Consider the following 20,072-nt stretch of genomic DNA (forward strand, 5'->3'; position numbering starts at 1 on the left):
TACAAAAAAAAAAAAAAAAAAAAAAAAAAGTGGGAAAGCATGTTTTAAAATTTGAACTTTCCTAAACTCTACAAATCATAATACAAATATTGGAGTTTATTCAATATGCAAAACAATTAAATTTTTCTAATTTAATTATACAAATGTTTCTTTTGCTGATTTTATAAGCATAACAGCTAGTACATGAATATGAATAGTAAAATTCTTTGGTATGTGCTATCAATTTTAAATTATATATAAATCCCATGTTATAGGCACTTATTATCCACAATTAATGCAGAAATAAATGTAAATTGTGAATGTCATTAAAATATTTATTATATTTTTCTAATTATAAAATGATAAATGTTTATCATAGAAAATTTGAAAAGTGTCAGAAGTGAACAGATGTGCTAAGAATACTGAACAAAAATGAGAAAAGACAATTGTCCATGTCGGGAATAAAAACATTGATATCACTGCAGACTTCACAGATGTTAAAAGAATAGTAAAAGAAAATCCTGTAAGTCACTCTGTGCACATAAATTCAACAACAGATATAATGTACTATATTCTTGAAAAATACACATTGCCAAAACTTAGTTCAGATGAAGTAGGAAATTTGGAGAGCCTTATTACTATTAAAGTATTGAGTTTATAGTTAAAAACATTCTGTAAAGGAAATCTATAAGCCCAGATGTTTCATTGGTGAATTTTAGCAAACATTTAAAGATTTCACATAAAATCTGCATAATTTGCTCTAGAAAATAGAGCAGGAAGTAATGCTTTGCAACTCATTTTATAAAGGAAGCATTATTCTGATATAAAAATTAGATGTTACAAAAAAGAAAAAAATGTTAAAACTATAGTCATCAGTATCAAAGCAAAAATGTTTCATAATTTGCAAAATGAACACAATATATAGAAAAATAATATGTATGTTTTGTTCTGAGAATGTGAGACTTGCTTTAATATCTAAAAGTAGATTAAGCAATCCACTGAATTAACACTTTTAAAGAAGAAAATCTACATTATTATATCTATGAAGCAAAAATAGTTTTGCTAAAATTTAAGATTCACTTATCACAATAACTCTCAAATGAAAATAGAAGAAAATTTCATTAACCTCATAATTGGTATCACTACATAAAACCCTTCCAGCCCTCCATATTGTCTTCTTCCTGTTAATGGTCAAAAACAATTAAAGGAAGTCCTCTTTCACCACTCTTATTCAAGATTTTTTTAGTAAAAAAGCTGACTGTTGTAATAATCAATAAAAAGAAGAAAGTGATTTAAAAAGAGGAAATAAAACTATTCCTCTTTGAATACAACATGATTGTCTCCATAGAAAATCCATATTCCAAGGCATTTGCAACAAACAACAAGAACAACAACCATAACTAAGGAGCTTTGGTTCTTTTTCTTGGAGAATGATGTGAGAAATCATGACTTCACCCTTAATTGTGCTCATTGCTACTGACATTCTAGATGCTTTTAGCTGATGTATCAGAAAATTACATGTGTGTATACTGATTTGTGTGCATACTTATATCTGTAAGAATTCCCACGTGTACCCATGTTAAACTAAACACAAACTGATACTGTGGTCTCCAGTTAATACTATTACTATATGGGTAACTTCTACCTATTTCCTTGTTTATGTATTAACTGACATTGTAATAAAAATGTTGACTCCCATTGTTTATCAGATTTCCTTTGTTCCTTTCTTCCCTCCATAAATCCATTCCTCCCTTCCACGCCCGCCCCCCCCATTGAACCTAGGGCCTTTGCGCCGTTTCAGCCCTTGCCTGTTTTTCATCTTTAATTTTGAGACATGGTGCTGCTTAGGTGCTGTATTCATCAGCTTTCTCTCTCCTGAGACATAATACCAGGCAGCCACAACTTAAAGGAGGAGATAGTGACTTTCTCTCATGGTTTTGGGAATTCGTCCTAAGGTCAACCAACTCTAGAGCAAAATCATCATGGTAGAAGGGTGTGGCGAGCAAAGCTGTTCAGCTCATGGTTTCTGGGAAGTAGATCTGAGAAGAAGTGCCAGAGAGGAATGGGTGAAGGGTTACGTATAGTATTCAGGTCATACCTCTGTGACACAGTGAGGATCATGCTTTCCTAATCTGCCAGGCATTTCTTAATTGGGTGACATTGATATGGCAGGATTAACAGTCACAGGTGTCCAGGTGGGGCTTGAATTTGTGATCTTTGTGTTTTAGCCTCCCAGAGTGCTGGGATTACAAGGTTCACCAGCACACTTACTACCATCTATTTTCTTTATGGTTTGATTTGAGTATACATGGATGCTTGAACTATTAATCCATGTACCCATGGGAAACAACTTTATCAAGACAGCACAGTACTTCAATTCAATTTATCTTCCCTTCATTTTGCAAATTTTATTCATTTTTATAATTATTTAGGTCAACGTTATTTCCCCTCATCCTGCAGTGAGGTTGTTTCATACATTTATTTTTTTTACTTTTCCCTCATTGACTTCATTGGTACATTTTAGATATACAGTACAGTTACATTCATCATTGGGATCTTGTACCTTTACACGACCGGTCTTGGTTCTCATTTTTTCCTCTTACCCCTGCCCTCCCTTCACCCCCTCCTTCCTTCCCTATTTACAAAAACTTTATTTCCATTTTTTCATTTTCTCATATTTTTTACTTTTCCCTTATTTCCTCTACCCTACCCTTCTGTCCTCTCCCACACCTTTAGCCTTTTTCTTCCTATTTCACATTGTCAGTTATACCATTAGGATCTTATTTACAATTATAGTTTTTCACACCAGAGAAACTATTCAGTATTTACACATGTGTGACTTATTTATTTCACTTAGGAGTATAGCCTCAATATGTATCCATTTTCCTATGAATGACTCTAATTTCTCATTCTTTATGGCTGAATAGTATTCCATTTTATTGTTTCATAAATTTATTATACATTTAGATGGGTTTGTCACATTCATTACTATATCCTGTTGTTCCACTATGTTCAAAACTAATAAAATTTGTATGTGTTAATTCTACTGTAAAGGTCATGAAGTTTTAACTGATCATATAGTGTATCTATATCCATGAACAAATATGCATCACAGAGAACAGTTTCAATATTCTAAGTAGTCATCCCCTTCTTGCTAAATGCTTTGTCATCATTGGCCTTTTTACTGTATTCATAGTTTTCCTTGTTGTAGAATGCCACATGTATGCAAAGTTTATCTCTACTTAAAATGCACTTCCCAAATATTCATATATGTAGTTCTCTCACTTTTTTCAGACTTTGTGCAAATGTCACCCCCTAGTGAGGCTTACTGTCTCCATTCTTTTTTATTACAACCTTCATCCATATACTTGCAATATTTTCATTTTCTTTAATCATAGCATTATTCCAACAAAATATAATATACCAACTATATTTATTGCTTATTGATTAGCCTTACTATTAGTATCTAAATTTTATCAATGTAAAGATTATTTCTTTTTAAATGATAGATCTCAGTACCTGGCATACAGTAGATAATCAATGGCTATTTTTTGGCTTATATGAAATAATTGAAGTTGTTCCCCTGTTTAATATGTTATGGTGTCTGAATATCAAACATTGACAATTCATATATGCTTTCCTTCTACACTGATTCAGTGGTTAGTGGTAGACATAGTTGTGTACACATACACATATTATATTTTTCTGGGTCTACCTTACAGTAATATGCTTTTTCAAATAATCTGTGATTCTAAGCTTCATGACTAATTTTTCTTTCCTCAGTGTTGCTTTGAGTTTCTATATTTTTAAGTCTTTCTTTGTTGTTCTTAATGGGGATTTATGATTCAGTTAGATTATATTCTTTTAATTTTTTTAGTAAGGTTAGAATTTAAGCCAGTGCTATTAAATATGTTGATGAAAATAGTTTGTTTTTGGAATGAAAAGATGATAATGTAGCAGAAAAGCCTTTAAACTTAACTTCATTTAAAATATGAATTAGGACCCAAGGAATGTAGGTAGGAACTATCAGAGGTAAAAAAGTAAAATGTCATTTTCGTGGAACAAATTGGGCAGTATCGAAGAAATAAAAGATTGGCTAGTTTCATTTTTACCTGCTAGTTATGTTTTAAATTGAGGTTGGTGTGATGCTGCATGCTGGTAATAGCAGCACACTGGGAGGCTGAGGCAGGAGGATAGCAGATTTGAGGCCAGTCTGGGCAATTTTGCAATAACTTGTTTCAAAATAAAAAAAGAAGGACTAGGGATGTAGTTCATGCAAAGGCACTGGGTTCAATCTCATGTACTAAAAACAAATATAAGTTTTTAAATATACTATTAATAAGGAGAAAGGATAGAAAAGTTTGTTTTACCAGTGTTATTTTAAATGTGTAATGGTTGTCTCAGCTCTTGGTTCAGTGCTTAGTTGAAACTTGTGTTTGGAAATAGAGATGCTTTTTATTTCTCCTGTATAAAATAAATGAATTTGCATAGATTTAAAGAGCAGTATTTGTAGTAAGAGCCTTTTAGATATAAATGACAATTTACTCTTTGAGAAATATGTTCAGAAAGCCAGGGAATGAGCACTATCTTTGGAGCTACCCAGTATGTACTGGGCTTCCAGTAGTGAGAAAAATGAATACAATCCTCAGGCTTCCTACTGAATACAGCTCAATGATGGGAGATAGATGTTTAATAAAATGACTCCCTTGTAATTAAGTGTACACTATTAGAGCTTCAAACTCAGAGTGGAGGGAGTAATAGACTAGAGAGGGTGGTGGAACAGTCTATAGGTTGCCAAGTAGGACTTTTGGGAAGAGGTTTGAGCTGAGATCTGAAGTGTGATAGTTTATGTGGTGAAGTGGGAGGATATTGGAAAGAATTTCCATTTGGAGGAAAGTATATTACAAAAATCTCTAAATACAAAGAACTAGAACATATGGGAGGAACAGAGAAAAATTCAGTGGGACTGAAAACAGAAAGAGCATGTGAGAGAGTGCTGGTAGTGACGGGTCAGGTCATGCACCAACTTTAGGATGCCAATAGGAATCTCATTCTGCTTCTCACAGGTAATTTCTAACTCTTTTTTGAAACCACAGAAAGTTTTTGTATAAGACTCAGATGTTCAGAATCTACATGCTCAAATGTAGACAATTACCTGGAAGCCCAGGAGCTAGAGTAGAAAGAGATCAGCTAAGGAGACTATGTAGTATCAGTAATAATCAGCTCAGTAGTGGTTTGGACTAATGTATTTTGGAATAGATTAGTTAGAAGGATATTGTAACAGTCCAGGCAAAGATGAAGATAGCTTAGATAGAGTGGTGGTAGTGGAGATGGAAAGGAATGACTATGTTGTTGTTAGTTTTCTTCTTTCTTCCTTTCTTCATTGTCGTATCATCCGTACAGGTCATCCATGTGATAGGTATAACATAAACCTGTCTAATGTCAGTAGAAACAAAGTTTTCAGATATGACTGTGGTTTAATAGATGCCACTTTGGAGATCAAAGAGTAATGCAATCCTTTGAAGGGCTGAGATTTCCAACAGGAACTTCCTGTTATTTTGAGAAAGACAGCATGTTGCTGTTGGGCATGATGGTGCAGATAATTAGTCAAAGCTCCAAGGAAATTCCAGAAAAGGACCCTTGACTGAGAAGTTGCTGCGGTGGCTGGCAGCTAGCACAGCAGCAGGAGGTAGGGAAGTGACAGACAGGCAAGGCAGATGTTCTGCTGAGCTCCTCCATCTGGATGGGAACTTTTGGTTCCGCTGCTCTCTCCCAGCCGTGCAGGAAGCCAGGGCCAGTGATGTATCTTCATTAGGATGAGAAGAATCTTGGGTAGAGGAAAAGCAGTTGCCACTTACTGAAAGCCCTGGGTCAATGAGAATCCAAACACAGCATTGACACTGCTGTGGGTGAGTCATGGGGCCAAGAACCTGTTCAACAGGTGCTTTTCTGAAAGGGTACTTGTTGATAGTATTACGAGAAATGAATGAATCACAGCATGCTCCAGCACAGAGGTAAAATATGTTAGTAATAGAAACCTTATTGAATAATTAATTGTGCCAGTCTCTTGCTTATGTGCTTCTACTCATTTCCTCTTCCTTCTTGGGACTCATTTCTTTCTACGCTCCCCACACCATATGCAATGACTTCCATACTGTTCCTCAAAGACCCATACATGGTTCCATCTCATATGCTTCCTGTATGTTTCCACATGTCTTCCTCCATTTCTGGGCATGCTTGTTCTATTATCTGATATGTCTCTCCTGAAGTTAATCTCCAAAGAGAACCCTTCCTTTGTACTTTTCAGTCTCAGTTTTTATTAACAGTCTGGCCTTTGGCCCAGTTTTCTGTCTCTCCATTGCTTCTCCCCAATTAGAATGGAAGCACAATGATGTGGAGTTCTCTGCAGTCTTCCTGGCGGCACTTCAGTGTCTGGAACAGTGTAACATGCAGAGTAGTGCATCCGAAGTACTGTAGTGAATGACCAGATGGAGCTCACTTAATATTCGCTGTTCAGTCTGAGAAGTGCATATTATTATCATCCAATTTGACATAGAAGGAAACAAAACTAAACATTTTATGAAAAATCAAACATATTGATTTCAAAGTCTAATCTTTTTATTTAAGCTATTTTTTCTCATTTTAATCTTTGATTTTCTCTGTATCATATCAGCTGAAAAGAAGGATGAGAAAATGAGAGCAGGAGAGAGAGAGGACAGAGATGGCAAGGATGGGAAGGAGAGGGGAGAGAAAGGGAGGGGGAGAGAGAGAGAGAGGTTATTCCCTAGGTATAGGAAAGTGATGGATGGAAGGTAGGAACAGTAGGGACAGGCAGAATGATATTTGCATTTGTGATCAAGGTCGCCTTTACTTGGGTTATGAAAGACCTCATATGTCTGTGTCTAAAACAGAGACTTGGTATGATGCTTCCATTGAAGGGCAGACAATGACTTTCTAAGAATAAGTGAGAGAATCTGAAGATGAATGTTGAGGAGATTCTCAGTCTGTAACCAGAGGTGTCCAAGAAGGAAAATTGTAATCCTCAGTCTTCTCAAAATGATGCTCTGGAATCTCTTTTTATCATTTAGTGCCTCCTGAAGCTGAAAGTTGTGACAGCGATGAGGATTTAAGCTTATAAGAGATAATAACCACACACTCTAGGTACTTGAAATTGAGTGTGTGGTATAATGTCTTCATGTACAGCCTAGTGTACAGTATGTTAAGTGGTTCTTCTGGGGTCATCATTATAACGAATTTACTCATCCATGGATAATTTCTGGGTTAGCTTATGTGGAAAAGTAGATGCTTTCTACAAAAAAGATACAAGTTTTTGATTATTTGAGAATTAAGATGAGTATGTCCTTGAGAGGGTACCTTTTGTGTTGCTAGTTGCAGCAAAATTTCTCCTTGTTAATAAGCTCAATGTCAAATTATATGTATTCAAATGATTTTGCCAGAACAAAAATTAAAACTGTAAATACAATAAATCATATACCAAAAGTGTAAGTAGAATTTAGTAATCTTGGATAAACTTGCTAGAAGAATGGGGTATCACAAATAATTAATTTTGGTTACTGTGTGAATACTTTCTTTTTTCCCCAAAATTTGAAAATCTTCAATAATATTTAAGTTCACTCTCTTGCCATTTAAAACTGTATATTTAACCTAGTGGGATTTGATTTTAATTAAAAATCTTTGAGTTAATTGGGTAATTCATTCCAATTTTTCAATTTTCATTGAAAGCTTGGCTTACATGTTGGTTGATTATAAGTCATACCCAGGATTAAAAAAATTTATCTTTATAAATATTCTGTTTTGGATAAATGGGGAAATCCTAGATAGATTAAAGTGATGGCAGTTTGAATTCCAAAGCTCTGCTATATTTTATTAGTTGTCATGTGAAGTACTGATGTGTTTCCTTTTATCTAACTATGAATTTTGTATCTCCATGATCTTTTATGTCCTCTTCTTATAGTATTATCTCCAAATTTCTAGTAGTGTATTAGAACCTCAACTTTAATTATAGTTCTGACTTGCTCACTTGATTTAAATAACTTTAAAATACTAATTTTACTTAAATTTTCTCCCCTTTTTGAAAACAATAAAAATAAAAATGAGTGGCTTAGAAGAAAAATGAATGAATATATAGTTTCCCAGACTTATTAAATGTGTACATTTGTGTGGAGTACATGTACTATATGCATAGCCTTAAATCATACCATAATCTCCAGTGACATCAACAAAGTTATACTTACATCTAACATGATACAACTATTATGTGTGCAACCACAAATACATTTTTTCTCTAAGGGGAATGCAAGAACCTTGGGTGGTGTTTACTCATTTTTTAATATTCTGTAATTTAAGTACTGTATTCTGTGTAACCTTTGCTGTCAACAAGCACCTTAGTTCTTTACCTGATAGGGTAACCCAAATGTTAATTCTTGAGAGTTCTGAGCCATTAGTAGATTTGCCTAGATTAAGGTGTTATAGTTTCCCATCAGCTTAGTCATAGGGCATTATAATACCAAGAGAAACCCTAGGAGAGCCCTTTCTACTGTAGACATATTCTTCCTTACTTTACATCCTGGGATAACAGTGCAATTTGTTCCCAGTTCTCTAAGCAGGTGGGATGGGGAATTCCGTGTCTTCAGCCTAAAGAATTGAGGCCTCCAGTGGAATTGCTGGGAGAGCCTACGTCTGGAACCACTGTGGACTGACTGTAGGGCTTTGTTTATCTTATTGCTGGGGTCTGGAGTGTTGTGTTCTTCCTATGGACCCTTTCCAGGTTCTTTTTCTCCGGAATAAAGAATTGGACAAGTTTGATTGCCCTGACCCAGCATCGCCAGGAGGGTGAGTTTTGGCACAGCAGCCTTGGCTTGGACTTCTTCAGATTCCCCTCTGCCTTGTGACCGGCCTGATCTACGGGCCTCCCCCGCAGCCCCTCCTTTCCTGGCGGGCACCATTGATTGCCGGGACCCAGCGCCACAAGAAGGTACCGCTGAGCACTGCACCCCCCCACCCAGCTCTCGGTTCCCCTGATTGTGCCAGCCCTTGGACACACTCTACAGAGGCATGGCTGGCTATAAAGGGTGATGACTGATTCTATTCTGTTCCTGATTATGTCGATTGGGATAAAGGATAGGGATTGATTTGATGAGTTGTTTTCTCAATTATGAAAATGAGAATGTCTGTAAGTCATTAGAGAATTAAAGGCTGGGACTCAAGAATATCAGGAAGATTTAATGACCCAGACATGAATCAAGGGCAACCCAACAACAAAAATAAAGATGAGAAAACACTTAAACCACAAAGGTAGACTTCCAGTCCACCAATGGCAAACAGTAGGGCAAAGGAGGATGAAAAATCACATAGTGAACCTTCAGGACACTCAGAACTCACAGCACACAAAGTTAAAAAAAAACCTAATCAATCAAGATCTAGAAAAATTCAAAACAGAAATTATTTCCCAGATATCAATAGAGATGGTGAGCAAAATGAAAGACATGATTTGAGAATCCAGAACAGGAACTGACAAAAAAAAAAAAATAGATGAGTTTGGGAACATAATAGAAACCATGAAGGCCCAGAATAAGAAATAAATGGAAACAATGAACACCCAACATAAGAAAGAAATGGAATCCATTAAACAGATTCAAACAGGTGTCCAGGAGATTAAAAACTCTATTGAAAGCATACGTAAGAGAATAAAAGATTGCGAGGATAGGATCTCAGATATAGAAGATAGGATAGCAGATAGTGACCATGACAAGAGAAGTCTCTTAAAAACAGGGGGGCATCATGAGAAATCGATCCAAGAACTCCTAGATGATGCAAAGAAGAATAACATAAGACTGATAAGAATCCATGAAGTGGCAGGACAAAATGCAAATGACTTAAAAAAGCTGTTCGAAGAATTAATGACAAAAAACTTCCCAAACAGAGGGGAAGAATTAGTCATACAGATAAGTGAGGCATATAGGACCCCAACTAGCCACAATCAAAAAAAATATACACCTAGATATATAAAAATCAAGATCCCACAAACCCAGAAGAAGAACACAATACTACAAACAGTAAGAGAAAAGAAACAAATCACATGCAAAGGAAATCCCATCAGAATCACAGCAGACTTTTCAATACAAACCCTTAGGTCAAGGAGAGCCTGGAGTGAAGTATGTCAAGTCCTAAAAGAAAACAACCTACAACCAAGACTGATGTATCCTGCAAAACTCTCTTTCAAAATGGATGGAGAAATAAGATACTTCCATGACAAAGAACACTTGAGAAACTTCATGAATACTAAACCAGCGCTACAAGTAATTTTAAACAGTATCCTAGAAAAAAACAATGAAGATCACAACACCATGAGGCCCAACAGAGCAATTCAAATAGCCAAGGTAAGACACTAAAAGGAGAGGACAAAAAAATTAAAAAGAGTCAACAAAAGGACAACAACATGACAATAATAAGTCAGAACATATCAGTTATAATCATTAATGTCAGTGGCCTCAATTCACCAATCAAGAGAAATAGACTGGCAGAATGGATTAAGAAGCAAAACTCAACAATATGTTGTATACAAGAAACACACCTAGTGCAAAAAGAAGCCCATAGATTGAAAGTGAAAGGATGGGAAACAATTCACGCGACAGGAGCCCAGAAAAAAGCAGGGGTAGCAATCTTATTTGCAGACAAAATAAATTTCAAACCAAAACTGATTAAGAGAGACAAAGAAGGCCACTACATCTTTGTAAAGGGAACAATCCAAGAGGAAGAGATGAGAATCATAAACATATATGCACCAAATATAAATGCCCCCAACTATATAAAACAAATATTAAGAAACATGAAAAACCAAATAAGCACTAATACAATTGTAGTGGGAGATCTAAATACCCCACTATCACAACTAGACAGATCATCTAGGCAAAAAATCAACCATGAAATACTAGAACTGAATCAAGCTTTTGAACACATGGACTTATTAGAAGTCCATAGGGTGTTCCACCCCACAAAATCAGAATATACATTCTTTTCAGCTGCACATGGTTCATTCTCCAAGATAGATCACATACTACCTCACAAAACAGGTTTGAATAAATGCAAAAGAATTGAAGTTATTCCCTGTGCACTATCAGATCACAGTGCAATAAAGCTGGAGATCAACAGCCTAAGAAACTGTAGGAACTTCACAAGCACATGGAAATTGAACAACACTCTTCTGAGCAATCAGTGGATCACAGAGGAAATTAAAGAAGAAATCAGACAGTTTTTACAAATAAATGAAAATGCCAATACAACATACAGGAATCTATGGGACACAATGAAAGCAGTTCTACATGGAAAATTCATAGCACTGAATGCCCACACTAGGAAAACAGAGCAAGCTCAAATAAACAACCTAACGATGACTCTTAGACTCCTAGAAAAACAAGAGCAAGAAAAATCCAAAGCTCGAACAAGAGAGGAAATTATAAAGATTAGAGCAGAAATCAATGCAATGGAAATTAAGAAAATGATACAAAACATAAATGAATCGAAGAGTTGGTTTTTTGAAAGAATAAATAAAATTGATAAACCCTTAGCAAACCTTATCAAAAAAAGGAAAGAAAAGGCTCAGATTCATGCAGTCAGGAATGAAAAAGGCAAAGTCACAAAAGATCCCACAGAAATCCAGAGGATCATTAATACCTACTATGAGAAACTGTATTCTAATAAAATGGAAAACACAGAAGAAATGGACAGATTTCTAGATACTTATGAATTACTAAAGTTGAACGAAGAATATAAAAACATTTTAAACACCCCAGTTACAATCAGTGAAATTGAAAAAATAATTAAAAACTTACCAACAAAGAAAAGCCCAGGTCCTGATGGATTCACTGCTGAATTCTGCAAGACATTTAGAGAAGAACTACTGCCATTACTCTTCAGACTCTTCAGTGAAATTGATAGGGAAGCAACACTTCCAAATTCATTCCTCGAATCAAGTATCACTTTGATTCCCAAACCAGGGAAAGATGTAACTAAAAAAGAGAACTACAGGCCAATCTCCTTAATGATTATAGCTGCAAAAATCCTCAATAAGATACCAGCAAACAGAATACAGAGGATTTTCAAGAAAATCATACATCCTGACCAAGTCGGATTTATTCCAGGGATGCAAGGATGGTTCAACATATGTAAATCAATAAATGTAATACATTATATTAACAAAGTCAAGGACAAGAACCACATGATCCTCTCGATAGATGCAGAAAAAGCATCTGACACTATCCAACACCCATTCATGATAAAAACTCTGCAAAAATAGGAATAGATGGTCTATGTCTCAACTTAATAAAGGCTATCTATGAAAAACCAACAGCCAACATCATATTAAATGGCCAAAAACTGAAAACCTTCACATTAAAATCAGGAACAAGACAAGGATGCCCACTGTTACTACTCCTCTTAGATACAGTTCTGGAAACATGAGCCATAGCAATTCAAAAGAGAAAGAAATTAAAGCAATAAAGATAGGAAAGGAAGAAGTTAAACTGTCATTATTTGCTGATGATATGATACTCTACATTGAAGACCCAAAAAACTCCACCAAAAGACTTCTTGACTTAATAGACACTTTTAGCAGAGTAGCTGGATACAAGGTCAACACCCCAAAATCAATAGCCTTCTTGTACACAAATAACAGACTCACTGAACAAGAAATTAGGGAAACAATTCCTTTCACAGTAGCACCCCAAAACATGAAGTATCTGGGAGTCAGTTGAAGAAAAGAAGCAAAAGACCTCTACACTGAAAACTACAGCATTCTGAAAAAAGAGATTGAAGAGGATATAAGAAAATGGAAAGATATCCCCTGCTCCTGGGTAGCAAGAATCAACATAGTGAAAATGGCCATACTACCAAAACTTCTATACAGATTCAATGTAATAAAAATTGAAATTCCAACACTATACTTCACAGAACTAGAAAGAAGAATCCAAAAATTCATTTGGAACCCTTAGAGACCTAGAATAGCAAAAGCCATCCTAGGCAACAGACAGACACATGACTGGATATAACAATTCCCAATCTGAAACTATGCTACAAACCACTGGGATAAAAACAGCATGGTACTGGCTAAGAAACAGACCTGAGGATTAGTGGAAAAGACTGGAAGATACAGAAACAACTCCAGATATACTCAGCTATCTCATCTTCAACAAAGGAGCTGACCATCCCCACTGGAGGAAAGATAGCCTCTTTAATAAATGGTGTTGGATAAACTGTATCTCAACCTGTCAAAGATTAAAACTAGACCCTTATCTTTCACCATGCACTAAATTAAAATCAAAGTGGATTAAAGATCTAAATATTAAAGCAGAAACACTAAAGTTACTGGAAGATAGATTAGGCAGAACTCTTGAAGACACTGGCACAGGAAAAGACTTTATGAACGAGTCCTCAGTAGCACGGGAACTAGCAGAAAGAATCAACAACTGGGATCTCATCTTATTAAAAAGCTTCTACACTGCCAAAGAAACCATCAACAGAACTAAGAGACAGCCTACAATGTGGGAAAAAATTTTTACCAGCTGCTCCTCAGACAAAGGACTATTATCTAGAACTCAAAACAATCAGCCCCCACCAAATATAAAGCCCCAATCCAAAAATGGGCATCTGAAATGAACAGACATTTCTCAGACAAAGAAGTAAAAGCAGCAAGTAAATATATGAAAAAATGCTCCACATTACTGGTCATTCAAGAGATGCAGATGAAAACAACACTGAGATTCCACCTCACCCCACAAAGAATGGCTGCTGTCAAGAAATCAACCAATAACAAATATTGGCTGGATTGTGGGGAGAAAGGAACCCTTCTCCATTGTTGGTGGGAGGGCAGACTGGTGCAACCACTGTGGAAATCAATATGGAGATACCTCAAAAAGCTAGGTCTAGAGGTTCTATTTGACCCAGTCATCCCTCTGCTGGGTATCTTTCCAAAAGATTTAAAAGAATCATACCACAGTGATATACGTGCACCCATGTTTATAGTGGCGCAGTTTGTAATAGCTAAAACTTGGAAACAGTCCATCTGCCCATCAGTTGGAAACTGAATAAAGAAGATGTGGTTTTTCTATAAAATGGAATACTACTCAGCCATAAAGAATGAGAAATTAGAGTAAATTCATAGGAAAATGGACACATATTGAGGATATACTCCAAAGTGAAATAAATAAGTCACACATGTGTAAATACCGAATAGTTTCTCTGGTGTGAATAAACTATAATAGTACATAAGATCCTAATGGGATAATTAAGAGTGTGAAATAGGAAGAAAAGGGCTAAAGGTGCAGGGAAAGGCGGAAGGAAGGGGCATGGAAATAAGGGAAAAGAAAAAATATGAGAAAATGAAAAAATAGAAATAAAGAATTTGTTAATGGGGAAGGGAGGAGGGGGTGAAGGGAGGGCAGGGGCAAGGGGAAAAAAATGAGAACCAAGTCCTGTCGTGTGAAGGTACAGGATCCCAGTAATAATGTAACTGTATTGTAGACCTAGACTACCAATAAACTCAATAAAAAAAAAAAGAATTGGACAAGAAACACAGAAAGGTAGTGAAGTTTTACACTTATTAAAGATATTAAAGTGAGAAAACAAGTACACTCTGCAGAGTACAGTGTGGGCCACTGAAAGAGCTTACTTACAGTGGCTACAAGGTCAGTGGCTGCCTTCTTTTGTGTGCTCCGTTCTCGTGTCAGAGCTAGGCTGTCGTATCAGAAACCTGCTTGATCTCATGCCGGAATAATTTTAAAATTTAATTTCATTGGTACATTTTAGATATACATAATGATAGCATCATCATAGGAATTTGTACCTGTATATAAGTGTGTCTTGATTCTTTTTTCCCCGTTCCTCTCCTCTCCATTCAACTCGTCTTCTGCTTGTTTTCAAATGCTTTGTTTCCATTTTTCCTTCCATTGTTCTATTACTCTTTCCTCTTCCTTCATTCTCCCTCCCCCCTCCCTTCTTCTGCTTCCCATTTGAACATTTTCTTCCTGTTTTTCAATATGTATTATACATTTTGGTCCTAATCTACCCTTTTGATTTCTCACACCAGAGAAACAATGTGATATTTAAACACGTGTTTCCTATTTATATCACTTAAGAATATGGTCTCAAGAATCATGCCAGAATAGTTACAGATGCCTTTTTCTGATTGGTCCCAGGTGCAGGGTGTGGGCACATGTGTCCTGGATCTCCATGATTGATGGATCACACCTGTTTGCTTAGCCGGCTGGCCAAACCCTAATCTCTGGCTTCAGTATCAGAGGAGTAAAGAAGCCTAAGTAAAGGTGGAAAGAGTCAGTAGAAAACCGAATTTAGGCAATAACTTTGTGCTCATTAGTGGCCAAGCAGACGATGTATACTTTCTTTGGATCAAACTGGGCTTGCGAAGGCCACACTTATCTCTGAACTCTTTTAGGTTGTACCTGAGAGGAGGGAAAAGAGATTCCGATAGTGAGGCTTAGGGTATAGGCTGTTGGAGAATCAAAGTAAAAATGTCTTGTACACCACTGGAGGTATTCCCAGGGGATCCCAGAGGGGAAGGAGGCTCTAAAACCTCACAAAAATAGCTGCTGGGCCCAGGGAGCGTAGTCCAGCTCTGTCACCTCAGCTCTCGTAGGGAACTGGAGGTACCCTCTGCCACTGTCCTCAGACACCTACACAACTATCTGCATGTCTTTGTGCCTTTTGTTCCACAGAGTTGTAGATTGCCTAGATACAGTCATGCTGCTCTTTCTTAAATTCTTTCCTTTCTTGACAACTCTGGAAAGTTTCTCTACTTTTTCTACTTCTCTGGCAGAAAATTTCCCCGATTTCGTTCAGGATTGTTCTTTTTCTACTTCTTATTATTAATGTAGACTCAGTGCAAGAAAGGATGCCAAAAAAAATGTGTTATTAGGAAAAAAATTGGGAGATAACCTTTTGACTTTTTTCAGAATGGCTTCTTTCTCTTCTTTATTTTGCTAATATCAGTGGAATTTGAAGGGTTTTTTTGATTAGGTAGAGCTGTTTGAGTAGAACCCCCATTACACTAAAAAGTCTAACTCATGGTTGCCTCCTGTATTATACAATCGATTTCTCTCCCTTTATGTAACTGCTCATCTCTGTGTTCATTTTTTTTTTTGTGTGTGTGTGTTTAAGAATCATAAGGTTACTTTTCCAGTCTGAGTCAAAGAATTAGAATAACTTAATATTAGTGATTTACTTTCTTATAAGTTCAATCACTAGATTCAAAAGGAAGGTTAAAATGGGGAGTAATTATATTAAACTCTGTTTAAAGGTACATGCAGAAAATAAATGCTGATTTTTCTTCACACAAAAAAGATAAATGAATATGCAAAGCGATTTCTAATAACGTTGGTATTTTTGTCTCAGAACATAGTGGAGTGATTTTTTTCCCTTGAAGGGATAGATAGAGGTATTTTCAGTAAAGATTTTAGTTGTGTAATTTGCTTTTTACTAGTAGGATGCTAGATATAATGTCTCTATATGCATTTTCATTAAATATTCTTTTCAATCAAAGAGATTTAAAGATTCTTGTTTGGGTTAAGTCAGGTTTGTCAGCTCTTCAATCAGTTTGGAGTGCATTGTAAAAGAATATACTCACAACAGAGCTAAGCTGTCAAGCTGTGACAACTTTGAATGAGAAGGATTTTCAAAAATTATGAGTGAGATATTTTAAATGTCTCCCTGACATCCACAGCACTATTCAAAATACTTCATCAGAGTCATGTGCTTTAAAAATGTACTTGAAAATTAATGTAAGGAGTGCAATTTGCCAGTCTTTGTCTTAGCAAACTCAGCCCTGACAGCCAGGGAGCATTTGCAGTTAAGACAGTGCTGAATCCCTCCACCCAGGTGCAGACGGGGTGAGGGAGGAAAGGAGGGATCTCTTCAAGGGGCAGTGAGAAGGGCCTGGAGCAAAGCAGAAACATAAGAGGCTTGGTTCCAAGTCCTGTTGATACCTGTTTGAGCCGGTGGCAAACGGAAAATTCCATTTGTCCTTTGCCTGGAGGATTGTGTGATTTAGTGATTCCTCAAAGGAGCCATTTCATCGTTGGCCATGTGTTGGAGACACAGCTATTTGTCCTGTCATAGTAAGGAAGGCCACGGCAAAGAGACAAAGCCTTGGCTATTTATTTTAAATATGTCTCTGAAGGGGTGAAGAAAAATCTCAGGCCTGGGCGCGTCCTAAATCGGCTCTCTCTAAATTCAAGGCAACCTTTCATTTCATTGCCTGACCTGTGAGAACCCACTAGGGTTACCACTTAATTGAAGAAGGGGCTTCGGGATGGATCATAGTGAGCCAGGACTTTCATGTTCCATTTTACTGCTCCTCAGCGTCTGGTAAATGCATGTGTTATGTTCTTGTCTGTTACCAAAATTTGAGAAATCAAGGTGGAGAGGATACTCAGTGCTGAATATTCAAGAGGAAGACTTAAAATTGATTCTTAAGGTGTTTCTGCCTTTTTATCTGCATAAGTTTCTGATCTTTCAAGGAGACTGAAAGGGAAATTCACAGAACCCAAACTGGAGAGGAGTAAAGCTCAGGTTCTAAGAGCTGAAAGGTCAGGCAGCTGCTGTCTCTCAGACCATGGTGGCTTCTCTTCTGTCAAAGGGTCTGCTTTCCTCTCTGGGGAAAGGAGAAAGGGAAGGAGGTGATTCTAGACTGGGGGAAAGGCCAGCATTGTGAGATCCTCTGAGGCAGAGGCATCCCATAGGAACATCCCGGGCTATGGATACCGCACAGGATGTGAATACAGCCAACCATGAATTTTGGGAAAGGCGTTTCGGCAGAGTGAGGAGGCAACAAGCTACACTGGCGTGGCTTGAGTAGTATAGAGAGACAAGAATGTGGCAGAGAGACAGCGTTTTGATAGTACTACATGTATTTTTATCATTCCCAAATAGTTTTTTTTAAAGGGCTTTAGAGAGAGGTTTCATTCTTTGCCTGGTATTCTACAGCTAGTTCGTGGCAAATGCAGGAATGTCTGCCCCAAGGAACAGAGACCTTAACCTCGATGGGTTTTTTCCTACCACTTTTATCGGGGTAGAAAGTGTGGTCATCTGCAACAGCCAGCCTTTTTGGTTCTTCTGAGCCTTGAGTGCATTTGTGACCACAGATATTATAGAGAACAGACAGAGTCTGTTATTTGTTTAGCCTTGTGAAAATATAACAAAGCTCAAACAAGTTCTTTTCCCGCTTACTCTAGTAATTTAGCTGGAATTGCTGTACTCATAATTGTCTCTTTTGTGCCAGCATTCCCGTATTACTTCAAGTAAATAAATTATTTTAGTCCCCTACTGTCCCTATCAGAGAATGTATAATGATACAGTACTTTGTTATTTGACTTATACATTCTGTCTGTAGCTTCTAGAGTGAAAGAATAATAGAGACAATTAGTTCTGCTAATGCATCTTGGAGCCATGTGTTAACTTATCTATGGATTTTTCTCCTTAGATGTTTAAATATTCCCCCTGCAATTTAGGTTTCATCAAACAAAGGAGATGTGGTTTAAGATAATTCTCTTGGTAAGAAAGCAATTGCTGCTGCAATCTGCCATTCACCTAGAGCCATTGATCCCAGGATAAACATTCATTTATCAGAGAATTCAAAATAAAACACAACATATGCTGTCGTTTACAGCAAATTGATGGGTAGAATTCTATACTTCAAGATCGCCGATCTAAGCAATGTTTCTTTACCGTGGTGAAAATTACTGTAAAATATTAATTCTATCTCCTTTTGCCATTATTCTTAATTCAAACTACAAGCTTGTTAACATTTTAGAAAGTCAGTCCATTACCTTAACCTCATTGTACTGTTCTGTGTGTTTAAAATTGTCTTTTCATATCATTAATGGACATTTTAAAGTGAGTGTCTTTTATAACCACTCTATCTTTTGGAGCTATTGATTTGGTATTGTCAGTGAGATGTTTGGGAGGAATTCAGGCATCTAGATTGTGACTTTGGCCTTGTGTGGTGACCTTCTTGTAGCAACCATATAATCATCTTTTGAAAGCTATAGTCCAGGTGTAAAGGGGTAAGAAGAAATGCTTTTCATTAGAGTTGTTACTGGATTTTGCAATCTGCATGTAGCAAGCAAAATGACCATGAGATGATAATTAAGTTGTCTCTATTATTTCAGAGAGGAAAAAAAAATTGCAATTCTGGTGATTGCAAAGCCTCTGAATTAGAGATTAAAAAAACACAACATAAAACACTTGCACGAGCACAGATTCTTTTCTTTCATTTTTAAAATGTAGATGATATTTTTTTCTTGAATAATGAGTGTCTTGTAGGACAAGAGGCTCTTGACTGAAGGTTGGCATTAAAATACTTGCTATCTAACAGCAGTATAAGCAGATTGTACAAAAGAGATCACTGTTTAATCACTGAAGTTCAAAACCAAGGTTTCTCTCTATGAGGGGTGTTTGGAGCCTCTAAAAATTGCAACAGATGGGTATTTCAAATTTAAATTCTTTTGATAATGATTAAGGATTTTTTTTTACTTCAAATGATGAAAATAAAACTTTCACTGGAAGTCTTTGAAGATGACAGGAGAAGATCTATCAGGAAATTATAAATTTTTTGTGAGATTCATTCTAAAGGAAGTGGTTTTACTTCTCTGTACTTTATGATGTGACTTCTGTGTTGTAATAGAAGTTTTCACTTGGATTCGCGTAAAACTCAGATTGAAGCTATAGTTGTAAGTAAGGGTGTATGCATCATTTCTTGTATTTGGACTAATTAAAAACCAGAAAATGTTTTAAAGCTCTGGTGCACAAAAATAGAGATGATTCCAGTGAAATTGTTAAATGTTTTTTTCCTCCTTCATTGTTTGCACCAACCAGTGACCTAATTCCTTTAATGACACCATGAAGTTATGTTTGTTAATTTTCTCTGGGTGGGATTATAAACAATTCTATATTAATTATGAAGATATTGTCTTTTTTTTTGGTACTGGGGATTGAACTCGGGTGCTCCAGCTTGCTAAGCAGGTGGTGGAACTACTGAGTTAAATCCCCAGAGATATTTTGTT

This window comes from Fukomys damarensis, unplaced genomic scaffold (genome assembly GCF_012274545.1).
Source record: "Fukomys damarensis isolate Sample0158 unplaced genomic scaffold, DMR_v1.0_HiC HiC_scaffold_9, whole genome shotgun sequence".
Lineage (NCBI taxonomy): Eukaryota > Metazoa > Chordata > Mammalia > Rodentia > Bathyergidae > Fukomys > Fukomys damarensis.